The following is a 27,766-nucleotide window of genomic DNA, read 5'->3' as shown; positions in this document are numbered from 1 at the left end:
AATTACGGACCCGTAGCAAAAAGAATGATCGAATTTGGACATTGTATGAGGATTTTAGGGTCATTTTACTAAGAATTAGGTTGCCAGATTTTTCAGATTAATTACGAAATTGTGGCTAGTAGCATATTTGAAAATCTGCACTATTTGCAAATATTAAAACCTACATATCTCATTCATTATAAGGTCAAATTTAGTGATTCTAAAGCTTAACTTGACTAGAATTTCACAAGGTATCCATTGGAGGCATAAAATACGAGTTTCGAGATTATTTGGCACAAGAAACGAGGCAGAATAGCTGGCAGAAAAATATATAAAGCTAGGGTTTATTCATTCGGTCATATTTTGAGTTGGGGAGCTCGGATTATAGCGATTTTGGAGGCGATTTTTACCATATGGATTGGAATAAGTGTTCTCTAGTTGGTTTTAGTTATATTTCATAAATATATCTTCATTTTTGGGATTTGATTGATGATTTCAAAGTGAAATTGAGGGAGTTAGGGTTTGAGTTTTGGACAGTTTTAAGTGAGGATTTGAGGGATAAAACGGAGTCCGATTTTGAAAAATTTTATATGGTTAGACTCAGGAGAGAATGAGGTTTATGATTCTGCCATTTTTGACAGATTCCAAGACTCGGGCCCGGGGCCGGATTTTGGCCGATTTCGGATTTTTGGCATATTTTGTAGTTTTATTGTGTAATTAGATTCTTTAGCACATGGTGATGGTATTAATCTGATTATGGTTAGATTCAGAGCTTTTGGAGACTGAGTCTAGAGACGAGGGCATCCCGGAGTAGGATTCTATGCGGTTGAGGTAAGTAACAGTTTTAACTTTGACTTTGAGGGTATAAACCTGGAGAATTTGATATCGTGTGACTGTTTAGAGGTGATATCCACGCTAGGTGACAGGCGTGTGGGTGTATACCTTGAGGGATGTAGACTTGGTCCGTCCCGTGAGGTCTCATGGCCATCATTTGTGTTTACGTAGTTAGATGTTGTTGAACTTGTCTACCTTCATGTTAGAGATCATGCTTAGGCTTTATTCATGCCCACATTATTTGTACTCAGTCATAGAAATTATTATACATGTCTACCTTAGTCTCTATTATTTGCTAATATGTTGTGATACTTGATGTGGGTTGTATTCCCTTATTTGTTGATGAAGGTGAGGCTAGTGAGGGACATGATTGAGTGAGACAGAGGGCCTGGTTGTGAGGATATTAATACCATAACGCATGAGTTGTTCGCGTAGCACATGAGTTGACCGTGCGGGTCCAGGTATTTATACCATAGCGTGTGAGTTGTTCGTGTAGCATGTGAGTTGACCGTGCAGATCCAGGTATTGATATGGTGGCCTGGTTGTGAGAATATTAATACCATAGCGCATGAGTTGTCCACATAGCACGTTAGTTGACCGTGCAGGTCAAGGTATTTATATCATAGCGCATGAGTTATCCGCGTAGCACGTGAGTTGACTCTGCGGATCCAGGTATTTATATGGTAGCACGTGAGTTGTCCATGCTTAGCGCTTGGGCTTTGGGAGCCTCTCCGGAGTCTGTATACACCCCCCAGTGAGCGCAGAGTGTTGAGTGTATTTAGTGTTGAGTGTTGAGTGCTGAGTGCGAGTGCTGAGTGATTGAGTGACATTGCTGTGAAGTTGCATTTACTTTTTTTGTTGCTGCATTTATCTGTTAAATTTCTTTGTGGTATTACAGAGTTATGAATTTTTACCTATTTATTCATGTTTTTTTTTTTAAATTGTGAAAATAAATAATTGGACTGTTTTATTTAGCTCGTTACTACTGCTCAGTTCCTTAGTTATTTCTATTACTACTGAGGTGGTTGTACTCATACTACACCCTGCACTTTATGTGCAGATCCAGGTGAGTTAGAGCGCGATGAACGTTTTCAGGCCGGCTATCTGCGGAGATTGCAAGGTAGCTGCTAGTGTCTGCAGGACCTTGTTACTCCTCTTGTCATTTCTTCTTTTGGATAGTTAGACAGTTTATATATCTTATTTTATAGTTTTAGACGCTCATGACTTAGAGACACCCTGATGTTTGAGGCTCGTTTCTGCATTTTTCTATATTATATTTAGAGTTGATTTAGTTTATGAAAAATTTAAATGTTGAAATGTTTTTTTAATTTCGTATAATCGGTTTAGTAGTAATATTTTGGAAAGTAGGTTTGCCTTGTAATACTATAGGTGCCATCATGACCATGGTTAGATTTTGGGTCATGACAAGTTGGTATCAGAGCCTAGGTTACATAGTCTCACAAGTCATGAGCGGGTTTAGTAGAGTCTTGTGGATCGGTACAGAGATGTCTGTACTTATCTTCAAGAGGCTGCAGAACCTTTAGGAAAACTTCACCTTTTTGAATTCTTATCGTGCGATATTGATTCAGTTTGAAGTGTAACTCTTTGAATTCCTTCCACGCATTCGTATGCACACATGAGTGCTCGGTATCAGTTGTGCATCGACAGATTGTGATTCCCTAGATGAGGTGCGAGATGTGATTTCTGTGTGTTGATGTTGGGCCAGTTTGGAGGATTTGAGGCCAGGTTTTGACTGTAGATAGAACACTAAGGTGTTGATTGTGTGAGCGCGTGCTTGTGGACTTATATATGCGGTAGTGTCCCTATTAGTAAAAATAGTGGCTGGATGGATATGTGATGAGAATGATGTGACCGCGAGATGAGTTCATATGATTTGAATGTGACGAGAAGGTATTGCTGAAGTTTTCGCCTATTTGAGGCTCCAGGTACGTTTTTAGACTCGTTTGAGGACGAGCGTTTGTTTAAGAGGGGGAGGATGTAATGACCAGGCTTGTCATTTTGAGAGTTATAGCCCCATTTCCCCCATCTATGCTTCTTTATGTATTGTGCAGTTGTGTTGAGTTGTATCAAGTTGGAAGGTTTGGGTTCGGAGTAGTTTTGAAGTGAAATGAACACTTAGTCTCTTAGTTAAAAAGCTAAGTTAGAAATGTCAATCGGAAGTTGACTTATGAGTAAACGAATTTGGATTTGGATTTTTATGATTCGATTAGCTTTGTTGGGTAATTTTAGACTTAGTAGTGTGTCCGAAATATAATTTGGAGGTCCTTGGTAGAATTAGTCTTGAATTGGCGAAGGTTGGAAGTTTAGAAGTTCTTAGGCTTGAATTCGAGGTTGATTTGGTGTTTTGGTGTTGTTTTGGGTGTTCCACAGGTTCGACTAAGTTCAGGTGGTGATATATGACTTGTTGTAATTATTGGTTGAGGTACCGAGGGCCTCGGGTGAGTTTTGGATAGGTTTGGGTTGTGTTGCGCTCGTTTTTCATATGTTTCGACGTCGTTTCTTCAAACATAAATAATATCATATTGAACAAATGAGCTCTGATTTCTTTTTTGATTGAAGCATTAGATTCATATCGTAATTACGGACCCGTAGCAAAAAGAATGATCGAATTTGGATATCGTATGAGGATTTTAGGGTCATTTTACTAAGAATTAGATTGCTAGATTTTTCAGATTAATTACGAAATTGCCACTAGCAGAGTATTTAAAAATCTGCACTATTTGCAAATATTAAAACCTACATATCTCATTCATTATAAGGTCAAATTGGGTAATTCAAAAGCCTAACTTGACTAGAATTTTACAGGGAATTCATTGGAGGCAAAAATATCAGTTTTGGGATCGTTAGCATAAGAAACGAGGCAGAATAGCTGGCAGAAAAATATATAAAACTAGGGTTTATTCATTCGGTCATATTTTGAGTTAGGGAGCTCGGATTTGGGCAATTTTGGAGGCAATTTTCACCATATGGATTGGGGTAAATGTTCTCTACTCGGTTTTGGTTGTATTTTATAAATCCATCTTCATTTTTGGGATTTGATTGATGATTTCAAAGTGAAATTGAGGGAGTTAGGGTTTGAGTTTTGGACAGTTTTAAGTGAGGATTTGAAGGATCAAACGGAGTCTGATTTTGATAAATTTTATATGGTTAGACTCGGGAGAGAACGTGGTTTATGATTCTGTCATTTTTGACTGATTCCAAGACTCGAGCCCGGGGGCCGGATTTTGGCCGATTTCATATTTTGGCATATTGTATAGTTTTATTGTGTAATTAGATTCTTTAGCACATGGTGATGGTATTAATCTGATTGTGGTTATATTCAGAGCTTTTGGAGACCGAGTCCAGAGATGAGGGCATCCCGGAGTAGGATTCTATGCGGTTGAGGTAAGTAACAGTTTTAACTCTGGCTTTGAGGGTATAAACCCGGAGAATTTGATATCGTGTGATTGTTTGGAGGTGATAGCCACGCTAGGTGACAGGCGTGTGGGTGTATACCTCGAGGGATGGAGACTTGGTCCGTCCCGTGAGGCCTCATGGCCATCATTTGTGTTTACGTTGTTAGATGTTGTTGAACTTGTCTACCTTCATGGTAGAGATCATGCTTAGGCTTTATTCATGCTCATATTATTTGTACTCAGTCATAGAAATTATTGTACATGTTTACCTCAGTCTCTATTATTTGCTAATATATTGTGATACTTGATATGGGTTGTGTTCCCTTATTTGTTGGTGAAGGTGAGGCTACTGAGGTACATGATTGAGTGAGACAGAGGCTTGGTTGTGAGGATTATAATACCATAGCACGTAAGTTGTCCGCATAGCACGTGAGTTGACTGTGCGGGTCCGAGTATTTGCGCGTGAGTTGTCTGCATAGCACGTGAGTTGACCATGTGGATCCAGGTATTGATATGATGGTCTGGTTGTGAGGATATTAATACCATAGCGCGTGAGTTTTCCACGTAGCACGTGAGTTGACCGTGCGGGTCTAGGTATTTATACCATAGTGCGTGAGTTATTCGCGTAGCACGTGAGTTGACCGTGTGGATCCAAGTATTGATATGATGGCCTGGTTGGTAGGATATTAATACCATAATGCATGAGTTGTCCGCGTAGCACGTGAGTTGACCGTGCGGGTCTAGGTATTTATACCATAGTGCGTGAGTTGTCCGCATAGCACGTGAGTTGACCGTATGGATCCAGGTATTGATATGGTAGCACGTGAGTTGTCCGTGCTTAGCGCTTGGGCTTTGGGAGCCCCTCCAGAGTCTGTACACACCCTCAGTGAGCGCAGAGTGTTGAGTGTATTGAGTGTTGAGTGTTGAGTGCTGAGTGTGAGTGCTAAGTGATGGAGTGACATTGCTATGAAGTTGCATTTACTTTTGTTGTTGCTGCATTTATCTGTTAAATTTCTTTGTGGTATTTATTAAGTTATAGAATTTACCTGTTTATTCATGTTTATTTTTTAAAAATTATGAAAATAAATAATTGGACTGGTTTACTTAGCTCGTCACTACTGCTCAGTTCCTTAGTTATTTCTGTTACTACTAAGGTGGTTGTGCTCATACTACACCCTGCACTTTATGTGCAGATCCATGTGAGTTAGAGCGCGACGATTGTTGAGTTCATGACGATTGTCTATGGAAATTGCAAGTTAGCTGCTAGTGTCCGCAGGACCTTGTTACTTCTCTTGTCATTTCTTCTTTTGGATAGTTAGACAGTTTATATATCTGAGTTTATAGTTTTAGACGCTCATGACTTAGTGACACCTGATGTTTGGGGCTCGTTTCCGTATTTTTCTATATCATATATAGAGTTGATTTAGTTTATGAAAAATTTAAATGTTGAAATGTTTTATTAATTTCATATAATCGGTTTAGTAGTAATATTTTGGGAAGTGGACTTGCCTTGTAACACTATAGGTACCATCACGACCATGGTTAGATTTTGGGTCGTGATAGCTCGGGTGAGTTTTGGATAGGCCACTGAGTGAAATTTGACTTAGGAAAATTGCTGGTGTGTTGCAGGTCTGCAGGCTTTGCAATTGCGAAGCCTGGCTCGCAAATGCAATACCGCAATTGCGAAGATAGGCTGGGCAGGGAGACCATTGCATTTGTGAAGCTCAATGTCGCAAATGCGACTTCAGCAGGGATCGCAATTGCGAACGATAGTTCGCATTTGCGAAGAAAGCAGGCAGGCCTACCTTCGCATTTGCAAAACCTAGACAGCATTTGCGAGTTCGCATTTGCGAGTTCGCATTTGCGAACCTGACATCGCAAATGCGATAATTGTACCTGTGCAAATTATAACTTAGACGAAATTTCTTCATTTTTCAAACTCTCTCAAACCCTATGCTCTCTTGGGCGATTATCCAAAGAAAAGTTCTTCTCCAAATCATTAATAAGTCATTTCTAGCTGATTTATTTTAATCTAATCCATCTTTTTACATGATATCATTTCAAAATGAAGGATTTTTTTCAGGGGAAATTGGGTGATTTTGGGTAGAACTTAGGATTTTCAAATTTTGGGGATTTGTATCTTGATTTGAGGTCCGATTTCCAAACAAATTATATATCTGAGTTTGTGGGGGAATGGGTGATCGTATTTTGCTTCAAACCTTGAGCTTTGACCAAGTGGGCCCGGAGTCGATTTTTGACTTTTTGGGGAAATCATTAGAAAACTTATTTTCATACAGTAGAATTGATTTATTTAGCATTTAGTGATATCGTTAAGTAAATTGTGACTAGATACATGCTAATTGGAAGTGGAATCGAGGGGTAAAATGGTAGTTGAGGATTGATTGTATTCGTGGCATTGAGGTAAGTGTTTGGTGTAACCTTAGCTTGAGGGAATAGGAGTTGTGGTCTTATTTTCTATGTGTTAGTTGTTGAGTACGACGTATAGGTGCGGTGACGAGTATCTATACGTTGGTGTCAAGCATGCCTCTGAGTCTTATGCTATGATTGTTGTAACTCTGTTATGTATTTTCCATGCGTAATATGATGATTATCAATATTGAACAGGGCTTATGAAAGTATTCTTGGTAATTGAACATTGTAGAGAATTAGCTCAGGTTTGCTGAAGTGATTGTGGAAATGAGGAGAGGTTATGATATTGTTTCCCTTGCCGCGATGTTATTGCTTATGATATTGTTTCCCTTGCCGGGATATTATTGTTATACTATTGTTCCCTTGCTGGGATTCTATTGTGATTTTATTGATTTTCTTGCCCGAATTGCTTTGCGATTATTGCTTGGGTAAGGAAGAGCAGAAAGCACGAAGAGTGATGTCGTGCGTGATATTTGTGAGTGGGTGTTGATGCATGAAGGGTGATACCGTGCGTGATATTTGTGAGTGAGTGTTGATGCACGAAGGGTGATGTCGTGCCGATATTGTGAATGTAAAAGCATGAAGGGTGATGTCGTGCTTATATTGTGAATGTAAAAGCACGAAGGGTGATGCCGTGCCATGATATGAGTGATAATGCACGAAGGATAATGTTGTGCCATGATTATGTGAGGTAAAAGCACGAAGGGTGATGCAATACCGAATATATTGATTCTTATGGTGAGAATGAGAGTAAAAGCACGAAGGGTGATGTCGTGCACTTGTTATTGTACTCCTTATTCTTGCTTATAGTTGAATTATGGTGTTCTTTATGCTTCTCTACTGAAATTCTGTTTGTACCTGATATTCCCGCAACATGTTTCCCCTTCCCATATTTAACTGCCAGTTTCTGTTATTATTACTTGTCGTATATGATTTAGCTACATAGGTTTATTTGGTAGTCTTGTCCTAACCTCATCACTACTTTGCCGAGGTTAATATTTACCAGCACATAGGATCGGTTGTGTTGATACTACACTCTACACTGTGTGCAGATCCCGGTGCTGGATCGTTTGGACCATAGAGAGGTTGCTGCCTTCAATCCAACGTAGACCCGAGGTCGTATTGCAGATGTTTGCAGGCCTTGGTGTCCCCTTCTATCTTTTCCATTCTGTTTTAATGTATTTCAGAGATAGACTTTTATTTTCCATTCAGATCATTGTTTGTAGTATCTGTAGATGGTCTCTGACATTGTGACACCAATTTTGAGTAGAGTTGTATTTTGGATTTTTGTACTAATATTTAGTTAAACTATTAGATTTCGTCTTCTGCATTTCTGTTTGTCATGATTATTCTGTTGTTGATCACATGTAAATTCATAAACGTTAAAAGGTTAAGGAAAAAGGGAAATAAAACCTGTAATATTTGGGTTGCCTAGCTTTCATGAGTAGGCTCTATCACGACTCCCGAGGGTGGGAAATCTGGGTCATGACATAGGACATGGCCTGCTCGGGATGATTGTCAAAATTTGAGTGCTGAATCCACAACAATAAAAATGGTCGAATACCATAGTAATGCTAATGTGCAAGTCTGTGGCTAGATGTCGCTTAGCAACTGGAAAGTCACTCTTCTTTTAGACAGAAAGGAGTCATGGTATCTTATTTTGTCGTTTTTTCATTCTTCTTTTTGTGCTATCAGACCCCTTTATCCTTTATTTAATAAAAAAAAGATAGTCAGTCATTGTGTGTCCATTTTGTGCATACTTCTTTCCACATTAGTTCTAGTGACATGACATGCATGCAGAATTTTTGGCCATATCTTAGAAAACTGATTTAGTCATGAATTGGACAAATGAGAAAGAGACACTTTTGATGATGAATAAAGACATGAGACATTGGAAAAATGAGCATGAGCCAAGTTTATAGGGAACCAAAGCAGTCATGCTCATGGAAGTTAAGGATCTCTACTTTTTGAATCATTTGAGAAGATCAGGCTTAAGGATGATCAGACGGGTTGAAATTTGTTTAGCACTAAGAGATAGAAAGTATTTTTCAAAAGAAGGTGTATTCCAGACAACTTAAAATGGATCAATTAGTGGTAAAATTCATCTTCTACATCAAGAAAAAATCCAAGAAAAGTCACCCAAATTGACAATGGTCATTCACAGCATGGAAAGTATTGCTCATACAGCTTTACACTGAAAAAGACCCAGAAAGCAACATGTCCATCAATCTTGAGGTTAGGAGACCCTTTTTCTGCTACCTAAATACTTTTTACCCTTTGTTACCCTTTTTGAGCCTGTGTTATTTTCCTTGACCACCCTCTTTTAGGATCAAGTTTAGAGTTAAAAGTCTAGAAAAGAAAATAAAATGAAAAAAATAAAAAGAAAAGTCCATGCCCAACAAACTGAGGCAACTCTTAGAAAGTTAAAAAAAGAACAAAAAAAACAAGAACAATCAAAGGTCCATGCCCCCAGAAAATAAAAGTTGGGGCAATTTGTTTTGAGAAAAAAAATGGAGGCAAAACAATAGTTAGGTTAGATATTTGAACTACGTTAGACCTGATTCCTATAAAAAAGAATACATAGACAGCCCTACACGGTTCGGTCCAACCCAATAATAATTCAAAAGAAATCCAAAAAAAATCTCTAATAGCTGAAACTGGGGCAAAGATTTTATTTCACTTTTGAAATAGTCGATTCAAAGAGTTGTAAGTCTACAACCCTTCATTTTGAGTCTACTTTGAGCCTTCATGCCATCCTTTCTTTCCAACATTATCCAAAATCCTTCCAAATAAAGACCTCCTAATCAGCCTTCAAGAATGCCAAGAAAAGTATGCAATGAGAAACTATAGTCATGCGATGTGGAACACTGTTAAGTTGCTCACCAAAAAAAAGGAAATAAAAATAAAAAGAAAAAGAAAATGAGAGTCTTACTAGTGAAAATCCTTACGGGAACTGTAAGATGACAACAAGTAGAGATAAATAAATGAGAGAGACTTGTTGGTGAAAACCCCTCGGGGCACCACTAGTCGAAGGTGATTCATGAAGCAGACGCAAAGATTTGGCATGAAAAAGCCCGACTTCAAAGGTTATAAGAATGGTAAAAGGGAAGTTTGAATTAGTTTGATAGATCGCCGTTAAGTCCAAAATGCATGTCATGATCATTAAGGCTAGTTATTGAAAAAAAACTCTTCCTTCTGTTCTTCCCGACAGGGGTATTTCTTGTTAATATTGTTTCTTTGAATCATTGTGTCCTTCACTCTGAGTTAGTCCTTCTCAAAACAAGCAAGAAAAGATTTCAAAATATGCTACCAGCTTTTCAGTTGCACAAAGTAAATTTGACCAGCACGCTCAACGGTTAAAGTCAACATGCCTTTGAGAATTCATGCAAAGGTTTCTCCCCAAAAGACTCTTGTCAGCCTTTTCGGTTAAAGCAAGCAAAGATAACCTCAAGGTTAATCAGGGATTCTCTGTAGTACCGAACAATAACTATGAAGTGTGCACATCATGCAAAAGGCTCTTACCAGTTGTGATTCTCTATGACAGACAAATTGCTCCAAAAGCAAAGCCATTCAAGATATCTGAAAAGGTTATCCAAGAAAAGAAGTCTCTTTTTTGATATAAGGCTGACTGAACCGCAAATACAAATGGTACTGGGTGTGAAACAATCAAAGTTGGTGCAGAACAAAAGTCTCTTAAGACCGACTCAAGCTGATCGAGCAAAAGCCAAGCTGCTCAGGACACAAGGTCACAAACCGACCACCACTTTCAAAACTAACAAAATTTTCTTTGTTTGAGCAAGAATAAAGTAGTGCAAGGAAAGTGGTTTTAAAAAAAAAGAAATAAAAAGAGAAAAGAAGAGAAGATAATAACCGACAAAAGGAAGTTTCTCAAATCTTTGCCTTTATTTGTCTTGCTAATGAGCATACAATGTTTCCATTGCTCTTCACATTTTTCCTCCTAGGATAAAAAGCCCTATTCTGATGGATATTCTCCCAATAAAAATTTTAGTCTGATGAATTTTTCTCCTAAGATAAGAAAACCTAGTTTGATAAATTTTCTCCTAGGATAGAAATCTTCGTCTGATGAATCTTTCTCCTAAGATAACAAAAACTAAAGGACCTAGTATGATAAAATTTTTCCTAGGATCGAAATCTTAGTCTGATGAATCTTTCTCCTAAGATAGAAGACCTAGTCTAATGAACTTTCTCCTAGGATAAACATGTTAGTCTGATGAATCTTTCTCCTAAGATAACAAAAAAAAAGACTTAGTCAGATGAACTTTCTCCTAGGATCGAAGTCTTAGTCTGGTGAACTTTATCCTAAGATAAGGAAACCTAGTCTGATGAATTTTCTCCTAGGATAGAAGTGTTAGTCTGATGAATGTTTCTCCTAGGATCGAATTCTTAGTCTGACGAATCTTTCTCCAAAGATAGAAGACCTAGTCTAATGAACTTTCTCCTAGGATAAACATCTTAGTATGATGAATCTTTCTCCTAAGGTAACCAAAAAAAACCTAGTGTGATGAACTTTCTCCTAGGATCGAAGTCTTAGTCTGATGAACTTTCTCCTAAGATAAGAAAACCTAGTCTGATGAATCTTTCTCATAGGATAAACATCTTAGTCTGATGAATCTTTCTCCTAAGATAACCAAAGAAAGAAAAAAAAGACCTAGTCTAATGAACTTTCTTCTAGGATCGAAGTCTTAGTCTGATGAATTTTTCTCCTAAGATAAGAAAACCTAGTCTGATGAATTTTCTCCTAGGATAGAAATCTTAGTCTGATGAATTTTTATCCTAAGATAATAAATTAGAAAACCTAGTCTGATGAATTTTCTCTTAAGATAATTAACAAAAAGTCTGGATTTTTGAAAAGAAAGAAGAGTCATTTGTTCATGCATTTGAAAAGAAAAGTTCCTTCTTGGTTCGTTTTAGCATAAAGTATGCAATTACCTAGTCTTCTTTTTCAACATAGGGTCACCACTCCCTGGTTGATGCCAACACAGAGTTTCTACTCCCTAGTTGATGCCAGCATAACCTGATGCCAACATAGGGTCACCACCCCTTAGTTGATGCTAACATAGGGTCTCCACTCCCTAGTTGATGCCAGCATAACCTGATGGCAACATAGGGTCAGCACTCCTTAGTTGATGCCAACATAGGGTTCTCATTCCTTAGTTGATGATTTTCCAACAATAAGGCCTCCAATCCCTAGTTGATTTCATTTTAGATATAGGGTCTCCACTCCCTAATCTTTTTTTCCTAAGGATACACAATCCTAACTTTTATTACTTTTAATAAATAAGTAGTATAGAGTCTTGGTTACAAATAACTCTCGAAATTTTTCTAGTAAAAACTGGGGCAGAAAAAATTCATTCCTTCATTTGTTTTGGTGCCTGAGCAGGTTATACCTCGAAGCACAAGGTTCAAGACGACCAAAAGACGGAGTCTCAATCCAGAATAAAAGAAAAAAAGAAGAAAAAGGAAAATAAGTGAATTAAAGTGCAGAAGCGGAGAAAAGATGTGGATTGCTCAAGATGTGATTGAAGTCACAAGCTTTGCATGTACCGCCTTGATCCGAGAGGTTGAAAAGGAATGAACCAGCACCTGTAGCTAACAAGCATCAAGATTCAGATCAGAGTCCGCATGAAAAACTAACCAAGACTCAAGATCAAGCTTCAGAAGACTCATAGATAGGAATCTTGTAACTCGTAGCTGATAGGCTTAGTTAGTCTTTTAATTTTGATTTTGATGTAATAACAGGACCACGGATCGGAGCCTCGACGAAACTTCACTCGACTCTCGAATTCATCACTTCGTCATTCTCCTTGCACTACACGCGACCTGATTCCCTTATAACCCGGGATATGTAGGTTGTCCAAAATCGGGACTCGGTTGCATCTTTTTCTTTTATTCTCTTCCTCTTTTGAATAACGGTTTGATCAAAAATTAGTCAGATAGCTCACTTTGTCTTTGCCTGAAAACTCTTCATGTTTCCAAGCGAAGAGGGGCAGATGTGAGCACCTAATTTTTGACTATATTTGAATTTCACACCACTTTTTAGTATGTAAATATGTTTTAAGTTTATCTACATATTTTAGCCTATATTTTACTTTTTAGTAGGTTTATTTGATAAAAAAATTTAAAAAATAATACGAAAGAGTTACATTTTTAAGAGTATTAATTTTATTTTCATTTACAAAGAAAAAAAAAGTTTAAGAAAAAGAAAGTTTTATTTAGTTTAGCTAAATTTTCTAAACCAGAAACTTTCGACAAATAAATATTGAGTGTAGTAATTTTACTTTACTTATTTAGTAAGAGTAGATTATTTTTGCTTATTTATTATAAAAAAATACTACAAAAAGAAAGAACAAATTAAAAGTGTCCATTGCCAAAAATTTCTCCTTATCTTCCCATAACAAACTCACACGCACCATATTGTTATTCTTTGGAATTGACATCCAACGCAAACACACACAAAAAACACACAACCTGTATTTATATAAGACAAAAAACAATACACACAATGGGGGAAGACATAAAAACGGAAAAAGGGGAATGGGGCAAGGGGCAGACCTTTAATCCTAGGCTAAAGACGTAATCTCTAGGGAATCTTCTTCACATAAGAGAGAAAACGACTCCTTCACAAAAACTGAGCAGCCACCCTTTCGAGAAAACCTTCAGCCGCAGTAGACCCCTGAGCCAAACACCCGATCCATTTGCCTCTAGATCTCAGCCTTCAAACACCATAACACACCAGCAAAAGCCTTCAAAAAATCAGTTCAAAAAAGTCACACAAAACAGCCCAAAACGAGCTAGTTTCCCCAAATTTCATCTTTATTCAACCCCCTAAAGCCACCGTAAATCGGCTATTAACACCACAAGACACCACACATAAAGAGAGGAGGTCACGAAATAGAAGGAGTTGAGGGAACAGACAAAGAAACGGGGAGAGCAAAAGAAAACGGGTCTCAGTACATAGCTCCATCGCTCATCGCCTAAAACAAAAACTCCAAAATCTGTTCAAGGTTAGAGTTTGAGGTTCTGCTCGAGGTTCGGGTGCAATTTTTCTTTGCCGATTTTTTTTTATTAAGGTTCATTTCTTCTGTCTCGCTCATTATTTCAAATGAATTGAAGTTTGATTGGTTATCTGATTCATGTTCCTCTATGTTGGTCTATGTCTAAAATGAGTTTGAACTTAATTTGTTGTCAGATTTTCGTTCCTTTTATGCTTAGCATTCTCTGTGGGCAATGGAATTTGATGTTGGACTTTAAGCAATTTGGGCTTTAAAGTAGAAGAAGTGTGAATTGGAAATGGAGGGAAATAAAATGGAGGAAAAAATAAAAATTTGAAGAAGTGAACTTTTGTCTTGCACTTTGTCCCTCATTGGTGAGGGACAATCACATTTGTGTGCTTATATATAGATTCACTTCTTAATGCTCTTAAAAGGAGTTGAAGAGAATGAACCCTTGCGCCGTCGTCGTCGCTCGCTCGGCTCGGCTTTGGATTTGGATTTGTCAAATGATCGATCGATAAGATTATTTTTGGACAAAATTTATTTAATTATTTAATAATTAATTAAATGTCAAATCACTGCTGAAAATACGCCAGAACACCGCCGAAAGTTCAGAGGGCCTCGCTGGCCGTGGTTCTGCCATGACCGCGGTAGAATCGCGGCAGTCAGATTCAGAGAGGCTCTCTGGCCGCAGTTCGGCCGCGATCGCGGTAGACGTATTTTCTGAAAAGGCACCTTTCCAGACACCTCTTCTGATATTTGCTTATAAATTCTGAGGCAAGGCTGCATCTTCAAAATATGAAAAACACTCTAGAACTTCTTTTGTTTCTGAATATACTACATCCTAATTCGCAGTCTCTCTCTCTCAAATTTGTAAGTGTGATTTTGCTCCGTTCTTTGAGTTCGTTGGTATCCTGCAGTTTGTATTGCCACTGTTGCAGGAAGGTTTATTCCGTTTATTCTGGGAGGATTTAATCCATTACCTTGGCAATGTGTGAGGGGGTTAAAATTCCTTAAGGATGCACAAGAAAATTGTGGACTCGGAATATTTCTGATTCTTTACTATTTTATACATTTCTTTATTCTTCTAATAGTTTTCTGATTTTTGTTTTAACACAGTAACGCTCACAAACTTAAGGAATTTTATTATTAATGTTTCTGTGTTGATTATTAAACTGTTTTCTTTATACTTTGTTGGAGACTAAAGCCTTGTTGCTTTCTACTCCTATAATTGTTTCTGTCCGGTTTAAAGTACATAAAAACTTTGCCGGAATAATAAACGTACGGGTTTGAAGTATATAAAAACTTCACCATTGTTACGTGTTGTATGGTTGGTTTGGTATTCAGTTTGAAGATATCAAAAACTTCACTGATTAACAATTTCTGTATTGTTTTCAACTTTAAAGAAATATGACGAATGAAAACCAAACTAATGGAAGTGTTGCGGGAACGGTTGCCACTATTACAAGCCGTTCTACTCCTGCTCATGCTATGGCACCGGCAGAAAAACCCGAAAAGTTTTCCGGTATTGACTTCAAACGTTGGCAAATGAAGATGTTCTTCTATCTTACTACGTTGAGTTTGCAACGTTTCATCAAGGAGGATCCTCCGGTCATGGCTGAAAATACTCCGGATGATGAACGACTTGTTGTAAATGAAGCATGGAAACATTCTGATTTCTTGTGCAAAAACTACATATTGAGTTGTTTGGAAGATGGCTTGTACAATGTCTATAGTGTCATGGAAACTCCAAAAGCGTTTTGGAATGCACTTGAGAAGAAGTACAAGACTGAGGATGCCGGACTTAAGAAGTTCGTGGCTATAAGGTTTTTGGATTTCAAGATGATTGACATTAGGTCCGTCATAACTCAAGTCCAAGAATTACAAGTCATTGTGCATGACCTCCTTGGTGAAGGTATGACCCGAATTAATAATTTTATTAATAAGATTTATCTTATTATTAATTATGAATTTGTTATTGAAGGTATGGTCATAAATGAGGCCTTTCAAGTCGCTACTTTCATTGAAAAGTTACCTCCGTTGTGGAAGGATTTTAAGAACTATCTTAAACACAAGCGGAAGGAGATGACACTAGAAGACTTGTTGGTTCGTTTGAGGATAGAAGAAGACAACAAAAATGCTGAAAAGAAGTCACGTGGAAACTCGACAATGATGGGGGCAAACGTTGTTGAGGAGGCGCCACAAAATAAGAAGAGGAAGAAGCCTTCCGGACCAAAGAATTACCCAAGCAAGAAAAGGTTCAAGGGTAATTGCCACAACTGTGGAAGATCTGGGCATAAGGCCGTGGATTGTCGTGCGCCCAAGAATGATAAGAAGAAAAAGAATCAAGCTAACATGGTTGAAGATGAAATGGAGGACTTATGTGCCATGTTGTCTGAATGCAATTTGGTAGGAAATCCAAAAGAATGGTGGATAGATTCTGGAGCCACCCGCCATGTTTGTGCTAACAAGGAGTTATTTTCTTCTTATGCCCCCACAGGTCCCAACGAGACAATCTTCATGGGAAATTCATCTACGGCCAAAATTGAAGGAGTTGGCAAGATTGCGTTGAAGATGACGTCGGGAAAAATAGTGACTCTAAATCAAGTCCTCCATGTTCCAGAAATTCGCAAGAATCTTGTGTCTACCTCACTTCTTGTCAAGAATGGATTCAAATGTATTTTTGTTTCTAATAGTGTTGTACTTAGTAAGAACGATGTATATGTAGGAAAAAGTTACCTAAATGAGGGCCTTTTTAAGCTAAATGTAATAGCAGTTCCTATCAATAAAGTGAATGTTTCTTCTTACTTACTTGAATCAAACACTTTATGGCATTCGCATTTAGGTCACGTAAACTTCAAAACATTGCTGAAGATGATAAATCTAGAAGTATTGCCAAAATTTGATTGCATTAATTCTAGATGTCAAATATGTGTGGAATCAAAGTATGCTAAGCATCCTTATAAGTCCGTTGAAAGGAATTCAAGTCCTTTAGACTTAATTCACACAGATATTTGCGACATGAAGTCAACACCATCTCGCGGTGGGAAAAAGTATTTTATTACTTTTATTGACGATAGCACGAGATACTGCTATGTTTATTTACTTAATAGTAAAGATGAGGCAATTGATGATTTCAAACAATACAAGAGTGAAGTTGAAACGCAACTAAACAAAAAGATTAAAATGATAAGAAGTGATAGGGGTGGCGAATATGAATCTCCTTTTGAAGAAATTTGTTTGGAAAATGGCATTATTCACCAAACAACTACCCCTTACTCTCCGCAATCTAATGGAATTGCGGAGAGGAAGAATCGAACATTGAAGGAGATGATGAATGCATTGCTAATAAGTTCTGGCTTACCACCGAACTTGTGGGGGGGAGCTATACTTACAGCTAACCGGATAATCAATCGTGTACCTCATAGTAAAATACAGTCCATTCCTTATGAAAAGTGGAAAGGAAGGAACCCTAGCTTGAAATACTTCAAAGTGTGGGGGTATTTAGCTAAGGTACAAGTTCCTAAACCTAAAAGGGTTAAGATAGGTCCAAAAACGGTTGATTGTGTGTTTATTGGATATGTAACCAATAGCAAGGCATATCGTTTTCTGGTTCATAAATCAGAAAATCTTGAGATTCACATTAATACGATAATAGAATCAGATAATGCTGAATTCTTTGAAACTATTTATCCGTATAAAAAGGAAAGTGAAGTGACCTGCCAAAAGTCAAAACGACCTCGGGAGGAAATAATAGATGGTATGCCTAATGAAGAAAATCCAAGAAGAAGTAAACGTCAAAGGATATCTACTTCATTCGGTCCAGATTTTCTAAATTTTCTGTTAGAAAATGAGCCTCGTACTTTCAAGGAAGCAATGTCTTCCTCAGAAGCACAATATTGGAAAGAAGCTGTTAATAGTGAAATAGAATCCATATTGAGCAACCATACCTGGGAATTGGTTGATCTTCCTCCAGGTAACAAAATGTTGGGTTCTAAATGGATTTTCAAGAAGAAAATGAAGGACGATGGTACTATTGACAAATACAAGGCAAGACTTATTGTCAAAGGATTTAGACAACGAGAAGGTCTTGACTATTTTGACACATATTCGCTGGTAACAAGAATTACATCCATTCGGATGCTAATAGCGTTAGCCGCCTTGTATGGTCTTCAAATCCATCAAATGGATGTAAAAACAGCATTCTTAAATGGTGATCTTGAGGAAGAAATTTACATGAACCGACCTGAAGGGTTTGTGGTTCCGTGAAAAGAAAAAAAGGTGTGTAGACTTGTCAAGTTCCTTTATGGACTAAAACAAGCACCCAAGCAATGACATGCGAAATTTGACCAAACAATGTTGTCAAATGGTTTTAAGATTAATGAATGTGATAAATGTATTTACATTAAGAACGTTCCAAATCATATAGTCATTGTTTGCTTATATGTTGATGATATGCTAATAATGAGCAAAGACATTGCCGACATTCAAGCTACTAAGCGTATGCTTGCTAGTAAGTTTGATATGAAAGACTTAGGAGTTGCCGATGTAATTCTAGGAATTAAAATCCAGAGGACTCCTCAAGGTCTAGCTTTGTCTCAATCACATTACGTGAAAATGGTACTTGAAAAATTCAAACACTTGGAATTTAGAAGTGCAAGGACTCCAATTGACTTAAACCATCATCTTATGAAGAATAAAGGCAAAAGTACGTCTCAATTGGAGTATGCTCGTGTGTTGGGAAGTCTAATGTACATCATGAACTATACACGACCCGATATAGCTTGTGCAATAAGTAAACTTAGTCGATTCACAAGTAATCCCAACAAGCATCACTGGGTGGCTATGAAACGAGTTTTGGGATATTTGGAGTATACCCAAGACTACGCTTTGCACTACAATAAATATCCTACGGTTATTGAAGGATATAGTGATGCTAATTGGATAATAGGCTCATCAGAAACAAAGTCCACAAGTGGATATGTGTTTACTGTTGGTGGAGGAGCAGTATCTTGGAAGTCTTCCAAACAGACATGTATCGCTCGCTCTACAATTGAATCAGAGTTTATAGCATTGGATAAAGCCGGTGAAGAAGCTGAATGGCTTCAGAATTTTTTAGAAGACATTCTGTTCTAGCCGAAACCTGTGGCTCCTATTTGCATACATTGCGATAGTGAGGCTGCAATAGGACGGGCAGGGAGCGTTATGTATAACGGAAAGTCTCGTCATATACGACGAAGACATAATACCGTTAGACAACTACTTTCTAGTGGAATTATCACTATTGATTATGTAAGATCAAAGGATAATGTTGCGGATCCACTTACAAAAGGCTTAACTAGAGAGGGAGTTGAGAAATCATCTAAGGGAATGGGACTATGGCCGAGGACAAGTCAACATGGCGGTAACTCTACCTAGAATTTTGGTTGTTCCGAGATCTAGGTTCAAGGAGCTCAAACAAAGTTATGATTGACCGGTTCAACATTGTCAAAATAAAAAACTTTGGTCCATTCTCGTGATGAAGACAATGTCCAGTAACAAGGATAGAACTTTACACGTTCTTTAATGATTACCTAAGTTTGATGAGACATTTATCAAATAGTGTCAATCTAAAGGATTACACGTTTAGGAATCACCTATGTAAGTGTGAAGTGGAAGCCGCTTCAATGAGAATTCTGTAAGGCCAATTCTCTACGCACTTATGAAACCAGGCGGTGTTCATGGCTAAAACGAACACAACAATGAGAACCAAAAGACGGTTAAGGGTTGGTTGTGTGACATATGGCTGTCTAGGTATACACTAAAGTTCGACGGTTCAAAGATATCAAATCTACCGATTGACCGAGTATATCCGACATATGTTCACTACGGAAAGTTCAAAGGGAAACCTACTTATCCAGATGCAATTAATCCTTACTTGCAAAATCACATAGCTTTCATCTATGATCTTTCTTGATACAACCATTCCCATTCATGTGGGGGATTGTTGGACTTTAAGCCATTGGGCTTTAAAGTAGAAGAAGTGTGAATTGGAAATGGAGGGAAATAAAATGGAGGGAAAAATGAAAATTTGAAGAAGTGAACTTTTGTCTTGCACTTTGTCCCTCATTGGTGAGGGACAATCACATTTGTGTGCTTATATATAGATTCACTTCTTAAAGCTCTTAAAAGGAGTTGAAGAGAATGAACCCTCGCGTCGTCGTCGTCGCTCGCTCGGCTCGGCTTCGGCTTCGGCTTCGGCTTCGGCTACGGCTTCGGCTTCGGCTTCGGCTTCGGCTTCGGCTTCGGCTTCGGATTCGGATTTGGATTTGGATTTGTCAAATGATCGATAAGATTATTTTTGGACAAATTTTTTTTAATTATTTAATAATTAATTAAATGTCAAATCACTGCTGAAAATACGCCAGAACACTGCTGAAAGTTCAGAGGGCCTCGCTGGCCGCGGTTTTACCGCGACCGCGGTAGAATCGCGGCAGTCAGATTCAGAGAGGCTCTCTGGTCGCGTTCGGCCGCGATCGCGGTAGAACCGCGGTAGGCCGCGTATTTTCTGAAAAGGCACCTTTTCAGACACCTCTTCTGATATTTGCCTATAAATTCTGAGGCAAGGCTGCATCTTCAAAATATGAAAAACACTCTAGAACTTCTTTCTTTCTGAATATACTGCATCCTAATTCGCAGTCTCTCTCTCTCAAATTCGTAAGTATGATTTGCTCCGTTCTTTGAGTTCGTTGGTATCCTGCAGTTTGTATTGCCATTGTTGCAGGAAGGTTTATTCTGTTTTATCCTGGGAGGATTTAATCCATTACCTAGGCAGCGTGTGAGGGGGTTAAAATTCCTTAAGGACGTACAAGAAAATTGTGGACTCGGAATATTTCTAATTCTTTACTATTTTATACATTTTTTTATTCTTCTAACAGTTTTCTGATTTTTGTTTTAACACAGTAACACTCACATTTGATAACAAAGATGAAAGGGGGTTTTAATTTGTTCAATCTAGTTTTACATTTGATAAGTATAAGTCTTGAAATTGGAAGTAAGATTTGGATTAATTTTGTTTAAGTAACAAAGTGGGTTTGGGTTGAGTTCTCTAATTAATGGGTTCAGCAATGTAGAACTCAACCGTTTGGATATGTTAGGTTTGAATTATCTGAAATTTTCTATAGATTGGTTTAGCTATTCGTGGGCTAGAATCGTGTTTTAAATAACCTTATGTTATCGCCGGAGCAACTTGCTGCACGATGTGTTATTTGTTTGGGTGCTATTTATTTTTCTTGAGTGCTTTGTTGAACTTATATTTAAACGAGCTTTCATGTCTGGCCGTAGGGTCGTTGAGCTAAATTGAATTGAAATATTGAAACGGTAAGCTTTATTGCATTATTCAATTGTTTTAACTGTTAGGAGAATACTTAGGCCATTAATACTCATAAATATCATAGTTTGTTTTAGGCGTGATTAATAATAAATCATCGTGACTATGAGTACAGTTCCCGTAGAATGGTCATGATACGTATAATCCCCAATTCGAGTGTGCGCTTCACGTGACTCGACCATAACTTCAGAAATAATAAAATAAACATGTTTTAAATCGCGGGTGCATTTTATGTGACGCGATTCGCAATATGTACAAAAACAACGAGTGCACGATACCATGACTTGTTCAAATAAATTCTATAATTCCTAAAAAGCGGCTAAATAAATAAAAGTGGTTATAAAGCTAAAATGTACAATAGGTTTAAAACATGTAATAAATTAGATAATTAAGCAAATTATTAATAGTTGAATGACCGTGCTAAAACCACAGAACTCGGGAGTGCTTAACACCTTTTCTCGGGTTAACAGAATTTCTTATCCGGTCTTCTGTGCTCGCGAACCAAAAATAGAGTCAATTTTCCTCGATTTGGGATTTAAAATAAATCGATGACTTGGGACACCATAAATTATTCCAAGTGGCAACTCTAAAATAAATAAATAATCCCATTTTGATTCATGTCACTTAAATTGGAAAAACTCTATATCCCTATCCCCCCGGAAAAAAAGGATGTGTAACAGGAACCCTTACTGCCTCTTCCGACATCGTGCTTGAATAATTTTCTAGAGTCGTAACATATCTATAGGATCCGAATAAATGCAATCGCATTCCTTTGGCCTTTTTTACCACATTCTTTCTTTACTATTCCATAATTACTTGAACTACATAACTCCGACTTACTACCATATCACACCGTCTTCCCCCCTTTAGGGGAGTACTAGAATTTAATGCTATGAAGATTTACCTATATATGGTTTAACTCTTAATCTTTGGTGTCTTTTCACGTCTTCAATGACTCTTACTCGCCTTACGATAACCCTTCCGTGTCCCGAATAATTAAATTTCTTATGCACGAGGGTGACACCTAGTGTAATTGGCACACTAATAGCCTGTTTGGCCAAGCTTATTTTTGGCCGAAAGTGCTTTTTTTAGCCAAAAATTGAGGTGTTTGGCCAAGCTTCTAGAAGGAAAAAAGTGCTTTTGAGGATAAGCATAATTAGTTTTAGAGAAGCAGAAAAAGTAGCTTCTCTTCAAAAGCACTTTTTTGAGAAGCACTTTTGAGAAAAATACACTTAGAAGCAGTTTTTTAAAGCTTGGACAAATAATAATTGCTGCTCAGAAGTGCTTTTCAAACTAATTAGCCAAACACAAACTGCTTCTCACCAAAAGTACCTTTGATAAAAACACTTTTGAAAAAAACACTTCTCAAAATAAGCTGATTTTTGTAGCTTGACCAAACGGGCTATTAGTCCCTTAAGTTTAACTATGCTCACAGTGCTTGCTTTTGGAAACTGTGTTCCTGAATGACCTTTAAAGGTCATTCTTTCGTTTTCCATTCTATTATTGCCGGAACATGATCTCTAAAATTCTCACAATGCGGCTATTATCAAATCCTTCGGTCCCTAAATCATGTTCGATTTATCTTGTTCACTAGCCCATGCTGATTTCTCTTACTCCGAGGATCTAAATTTTTGTTCTAGTAATCACATTGGACTCACCAACTCATTTCTCGAAATAAGGATATGACTTTTTTCCTATATTCTTTTATTGTCTCAAGGTGTCTCACACGAAGAATTAAATGTACTATTCTATATTGCACCATCAGGGTGTCTCACACGAAGAACTATTACCACATTTGCAATATCTTTGAAAATGTCAGCTAATGCAAACGATCCATCAACCATTTTGGGTTACCCTAAGCTCTGCTGGATCATTATATCCTATCCTTTTCTTAAACAATATCTGTTAGCTCCCATGGGGCATAACTAAGATGGGTGTGGCCAATTGTACATACTTCCGTTACTGTTGACGGTAACTCAAATACTTATATTTCTCTGCCTGAATTGTAAATACTGATAATCTTCACTAACTGGGTACACCGTACCCTTCTTCATCTTACTTCTTTTACTTGTTGAAAGTTGTATCTACCTTCTGATTCTCTTATTACTTTTTACCATATAGGTGGATAAATATTGATGCCTTAGGTTTCCTTTTCAAGAAGCTTACACGTCTTAGTACACACATTATTTACTAAATACCTCACACTTACTCATCATAAGTATGATGCAAAATCAAGTTCTTCTAACCCAACTCTTCCACAACCACATTCATTCTCTTACCAACTGTCTTTCTGGATGTAGGTGTCATTGTATTACGAATAAAATAAAATTTAGGAGTTTGAATTCTTACAACTGAGCTCTACCACATGATCTAGAGTAAGAAGAAAGAGTGACAGTCTTAAATGCTCTGTAACCTCATGCTTATAAGTGTGTTTCACAACATACCCATAAACAAGACTCTACAATACACAGCTTGTAGTGTGACGATCCGGCTAGTAGTCTCATGAGTTACCGCTCCATTTTCCCCATTGCAGCTTCTTTATGTTTTGTTATCCGTGTTTTTGTATATCGGGTTGGTCGAATCGAGTCCGGAATGAGTTTGGTGAAGTTTGAAACACTTAGTCTCTTTTAAGAAGGCTTAAGTTGGAAAAGTCAACCGGATGATGACTTATGTGTTAGAAGGCTCGGAAGTGAGTTCCGATGGTTCGATTAGCTTTGGGAGGTGATGTGTGACTTAGGAGCACGATCAGAATGGGTTTTGGAGTTGTAGAGAAGATTTAGGCTTAAATTGGCGAAGTTGATATTTTCGCGGTTTCGGTTGATAGGCGGGATTTTAATATAGGGGTCAGAATGGAATTCCAAGAGTGACAGTAGCTTCTTTGTGTCATTTGGGATGTGTGTGCAAAATTTTAGGTCATTCGGACAAGATTTGATAGATTTTTTGATAGAAAGCATAATTTAAGAGTTCTTGGAGTTCTTAGGCTTGAATCCTATGTTAAATTAGTGATTGATGTTGTTGTGAGCATTCCGAAGTTTTGAACAAGTTTGAACGATGTCATGGGATGTGTTGGTACAATTGGTTTGAAGTTCCGGGAGTTCCGGGTAGGTTCCGGGACGTTTTAGGCCGAAAATCATAGCTGTAGCAGGTCCAGAAGGGTTGCAGGCCTCAGAACCCACCCGCGCGGTCCGTACAAAAAGAAGTGTGGTTGCGGTATGTGATGTGCGGACCGCACACAATTAAGTGTGGTCGCGGTAGGTGTTGTGCGGACCGCACAAAATGCAGTGCGGCCGCAGTGGGCAACATTTCACTGGTCCTATTTCGGAAGCTCATTTCTTTTGATCTACAAGGAATTTGAGATGATTCAAAAAGTTGTAGCCCTTTGTGTCTAGTTTCCATAAAGGTAAAGATATCGCAATTTAGACATCTGTAGCGAAAGTTATCGCCAAAATACTAAAGCATGTCACTGTAGAGGAAAGCATGTGCGGCCGCGGTCATTTTTGTGCGGACCGCACTGGTTTTGTGCGGACCGCGGTCGATTTTGTGCGGTCCACGGAGGTTGAAATCTGTGGGGTACTCTATAAATATGAGGTTTTGAGTTTTATTTGATATTTTGACCTAGAGAGATCGGATTTTGACAATTTTTCGAAGGTTTTTCAAGAATTTCATCGGGGTAAGTGATTCTAACTCAGATTTGGCTAGAGTACATGAATATATCATTGAATTCATCATTTAATTCGTGATTTGGGATGGAATTTGGGAAGAAAATTGTGAAATCTTTCAAAAATGTAAAATGATAATTTGATAGACCAAATAGTATCGGAATTGGATAATTTTTGTATGGTTAGACTCGTGAGAGTATAAGGATTCTAGTTTTGTGAATTTTGTCAAGTTACGAGATGTGGGCCCGGGAGTCGGGTTTGATCAATTTCTGGAATTTTGTGGTAATTCGATTGTTTTCGCTTGGGCTTTGTTCCCTTAGCATATTGTGACGTATTCGTTTTGATTTTGGATAGATTCGACGTGCGTGGAGGCTGATTCGAGGGGCAAAGGCGTCGCAAGTTAGAGATTTAGCCGGTTCGAGGTGAGTAATGATTGTAAATGATGCTCTGAGGGTTTGAAACCCCGGATTGCACATCTTAGTGCGATATTGATGTGAGGCACACGCTTGATGACGAGTGTGGGGTCGTGTACTATTGGGGATTGTGACTTGGTCCGTCCCAATTGATGATTTTACCGCGCATTTGACTGAAAATTATATGTTATCATCATGATTTGGGTTGATTGCTATATTTGGGCTTCGTGCCAACTATTTGAACCCTTCGGGGATTTTTATTACTATTTCCTCACTGTTTTGACTTACTAATTGAACTCAGTCATGTTATTTTCCATTGTTTTACTACTCAGCCATTTTTACTCCATTTTGAGACTTAAATGATATTTTAAATGATGTTTTGGGCTGAGAAATACTGTTTTACTAATGCCCGAGGAGATTGTGAGTACTTTTGACTGAGTAAGGCTAAGGGCCTAGTTGTGAGGAAACACTGATACTGATATGAGGCCGAGAGCCTGAGATATGTACGCCACAAGGTGGCTTGTTGATATTGTTTATGCGGCCGAGTGCCTGAGATATATATACGCCACGAGGTGGCTTGATTGATATGAGGCTGAAGGCCTAGATTTGATGCCACGAGATGGCTTGATATTGCGCTTGGGCCATAAGGGGCCCCTCCCGGAGTCTGCACACCCCCAGTGAGCGCGGGTACCCATTGTGATCGCAGAGTGAGCCCGAGGGGCTGAGAGTGTTCTGAGAGTGGGACCGAGAGGCTGGTACTGTTCTATGTGTTTACTTTATCATAACTGTCTGTTAATTACCTGTTTATTTGCTGTAGAAGTACTTTATTTTGTTTTAATTGGTTTACTGCTTATAAATTACCTATTTAATTGCTTCATTATAGAATACCTTGTGTATATGTGTTTTCTTACTTTCAGTCATTATTTATCTTTATTATTCGCTGAGTTAGAGTACTCACTTTAATCCCTGCACCTTGTGTGCAGATTAAGGCGTAGCAGGTACCGCTCCTGAGTGCTGATTCCTCTAGTTCCAGGCGGTTTTTCAGAGTCTACGAGGTAGTTGTTGACGTCCGCAGCCCCGTGTCTCTACTTCTCTATCATTTCTATTTCCTATCAAACACTTGTAGTAGTTTATGACTTTAGCAGACTAGTATTATAGTTTAGAGATGCTCGTGACTTGTGACACCTCAGTTAGGGCTGTGTCGGGTTGGACTTTCCGCATTGTTATCGATATTTCCGCTATTTAGTATTGTTTAAATCATGTTTAGACTATTTTTATGTTGATTAAGTGCTTTAAAAGTTGAGTTGGGTTGAACTGGCCGACCTTGTCTTCACGAGAGGCGCCATCACAATCGGGTTCGGGGTTAGGGTCGTGACACTCTTATCATATAGGATAGAACTGCTCTGATACCAAGTTTGTCACGCCCAAAACTTGAAGAGGCATGGCCGGCACTCGGTGCCATACTCGGCTCGAGTGTACCACTCTGTAACTGTGAACTCTGGAGGGGTAACCCTCAACATAGGCCAATGAGGCAATATTTTGAATCATCTGAAATAACGTCTACAACCAACAATACCAAACTAAACATCTACATAGGACTGGTAAAACGACAAAACTGATATAAAAATGTACAGGACTCGTCTACAAGCCTCTAGGGATAACTGAATTGTATCATGGTCGGAACAGGGCCCGACCTACCCATCAAACCTGTATATATAAAATGGACTCCAAGGTATAGACCTGGTAACTCCATGAAAGTGGAGCTTACCAACCAAGCTGATGTTTGACTTTGCCTACTGGGAAGGTCTATCCAGCTATCTATCAGGACCTGCAGGCATGAAATGCAGCGTCCCCAACAAAAAGAAAAGTCAGTAAGAAATAATGTATCGAGTATGTAAGGCAACAGAATAACTGAAAGCTGAAACTAAACTGATAATATAATAACTGAAAGCACCTGGGCATCAAATATAATTTGAAGATATGCTTACCTTGATACTGACTCATCTTTCTTAATAAAGTAAGTAAAATAGCTGTCCGGCCCTATAAGGCTCGGTATTTGTAACTGCTCTGCCATAGTAGGCTCACTCGTAGGTGCTCGGCCATACTAGGCTCTGTATCTCGGCTAACTGGGCTCGCTCATAGGTGCTCGACCACAATAGGCTCGGTATATAACTTACCATTTGATCGGAGGTTTTCCAATAGGGGTCTGCCCATCGATTATAGCTCGATGGTGGTGAAAATACTATAATACTGTATATATATAAACTCTCTGCTCTCTTGGCTGAAAAAAGACAAAACTAAACTGAATATGAAGTCCCGATAAGGGAGAATACTGTAACATATGAGACTAGGATAATGTACATAAATTTAGGAATAAGAACTCTCTTTATGCCTCGTTATCAAATGCATATAGTTAGGAGATCATGCCAAAATGAAGGAAAGGTTTAGACTTAACATACCTTACAACAATATTTCCAATAACCAAGTTTAACTCGCCTATTCGCACCTTAATCTACAATAACAATAATAATACTATCATTAAGTTATGAAAGGTAGAACTATCGCACAACGAACGACAAGCTTATTTTGTATAAAAATGGACAGCATCTCCCTTATAATCCTTACTTCCTCCAAATTCAAGATAATACCAATA

At 38.2% G+C, this 27,766-nt stretch overlaps 1 long non-coding RNA gene across 1 annotated transcript; it reads left to right on the top strand.

Moving 5' to 3' along the window:
* Positions 1-13,163: 13,163 nt before the first annotated feature.
* LOC142173013 (uncharacterized) lies at positions 13,164-26,346 on the top strand. Its single transcript, XR_012702441.1, has 3 exons — positions 13,164-13,709; positions 25,055-25,122; positions 26,097-26,346. It is a non-coding gene; the product is annotated as an uncharacterized LOC142173013 (long non-coding RNA).
* Positions 26,347-27,766: the final 1,420 nt, after the last annotated feature.

This window comes from Nicotiana tabacum, chromosome 18 (genome assembly GCF_000715075.1).
Source record: "Nicotiana tabacum cultivar K326 chromosome 18, ASM71507v2, whole genome shotgun sequence".
NCBI classification, from domain to species: Eukaryota; Viridiplantae; Streptophyta; class Magnoliopsida; order Solanales; family Solanaceae; genus Nicotiana; species Nicotiana tabacum.
The sequence above is the reverse complement of the archived record's forward strand: the minus strand, read 5'-3'. Positions and strand labels throughout refer to the sequence as shown.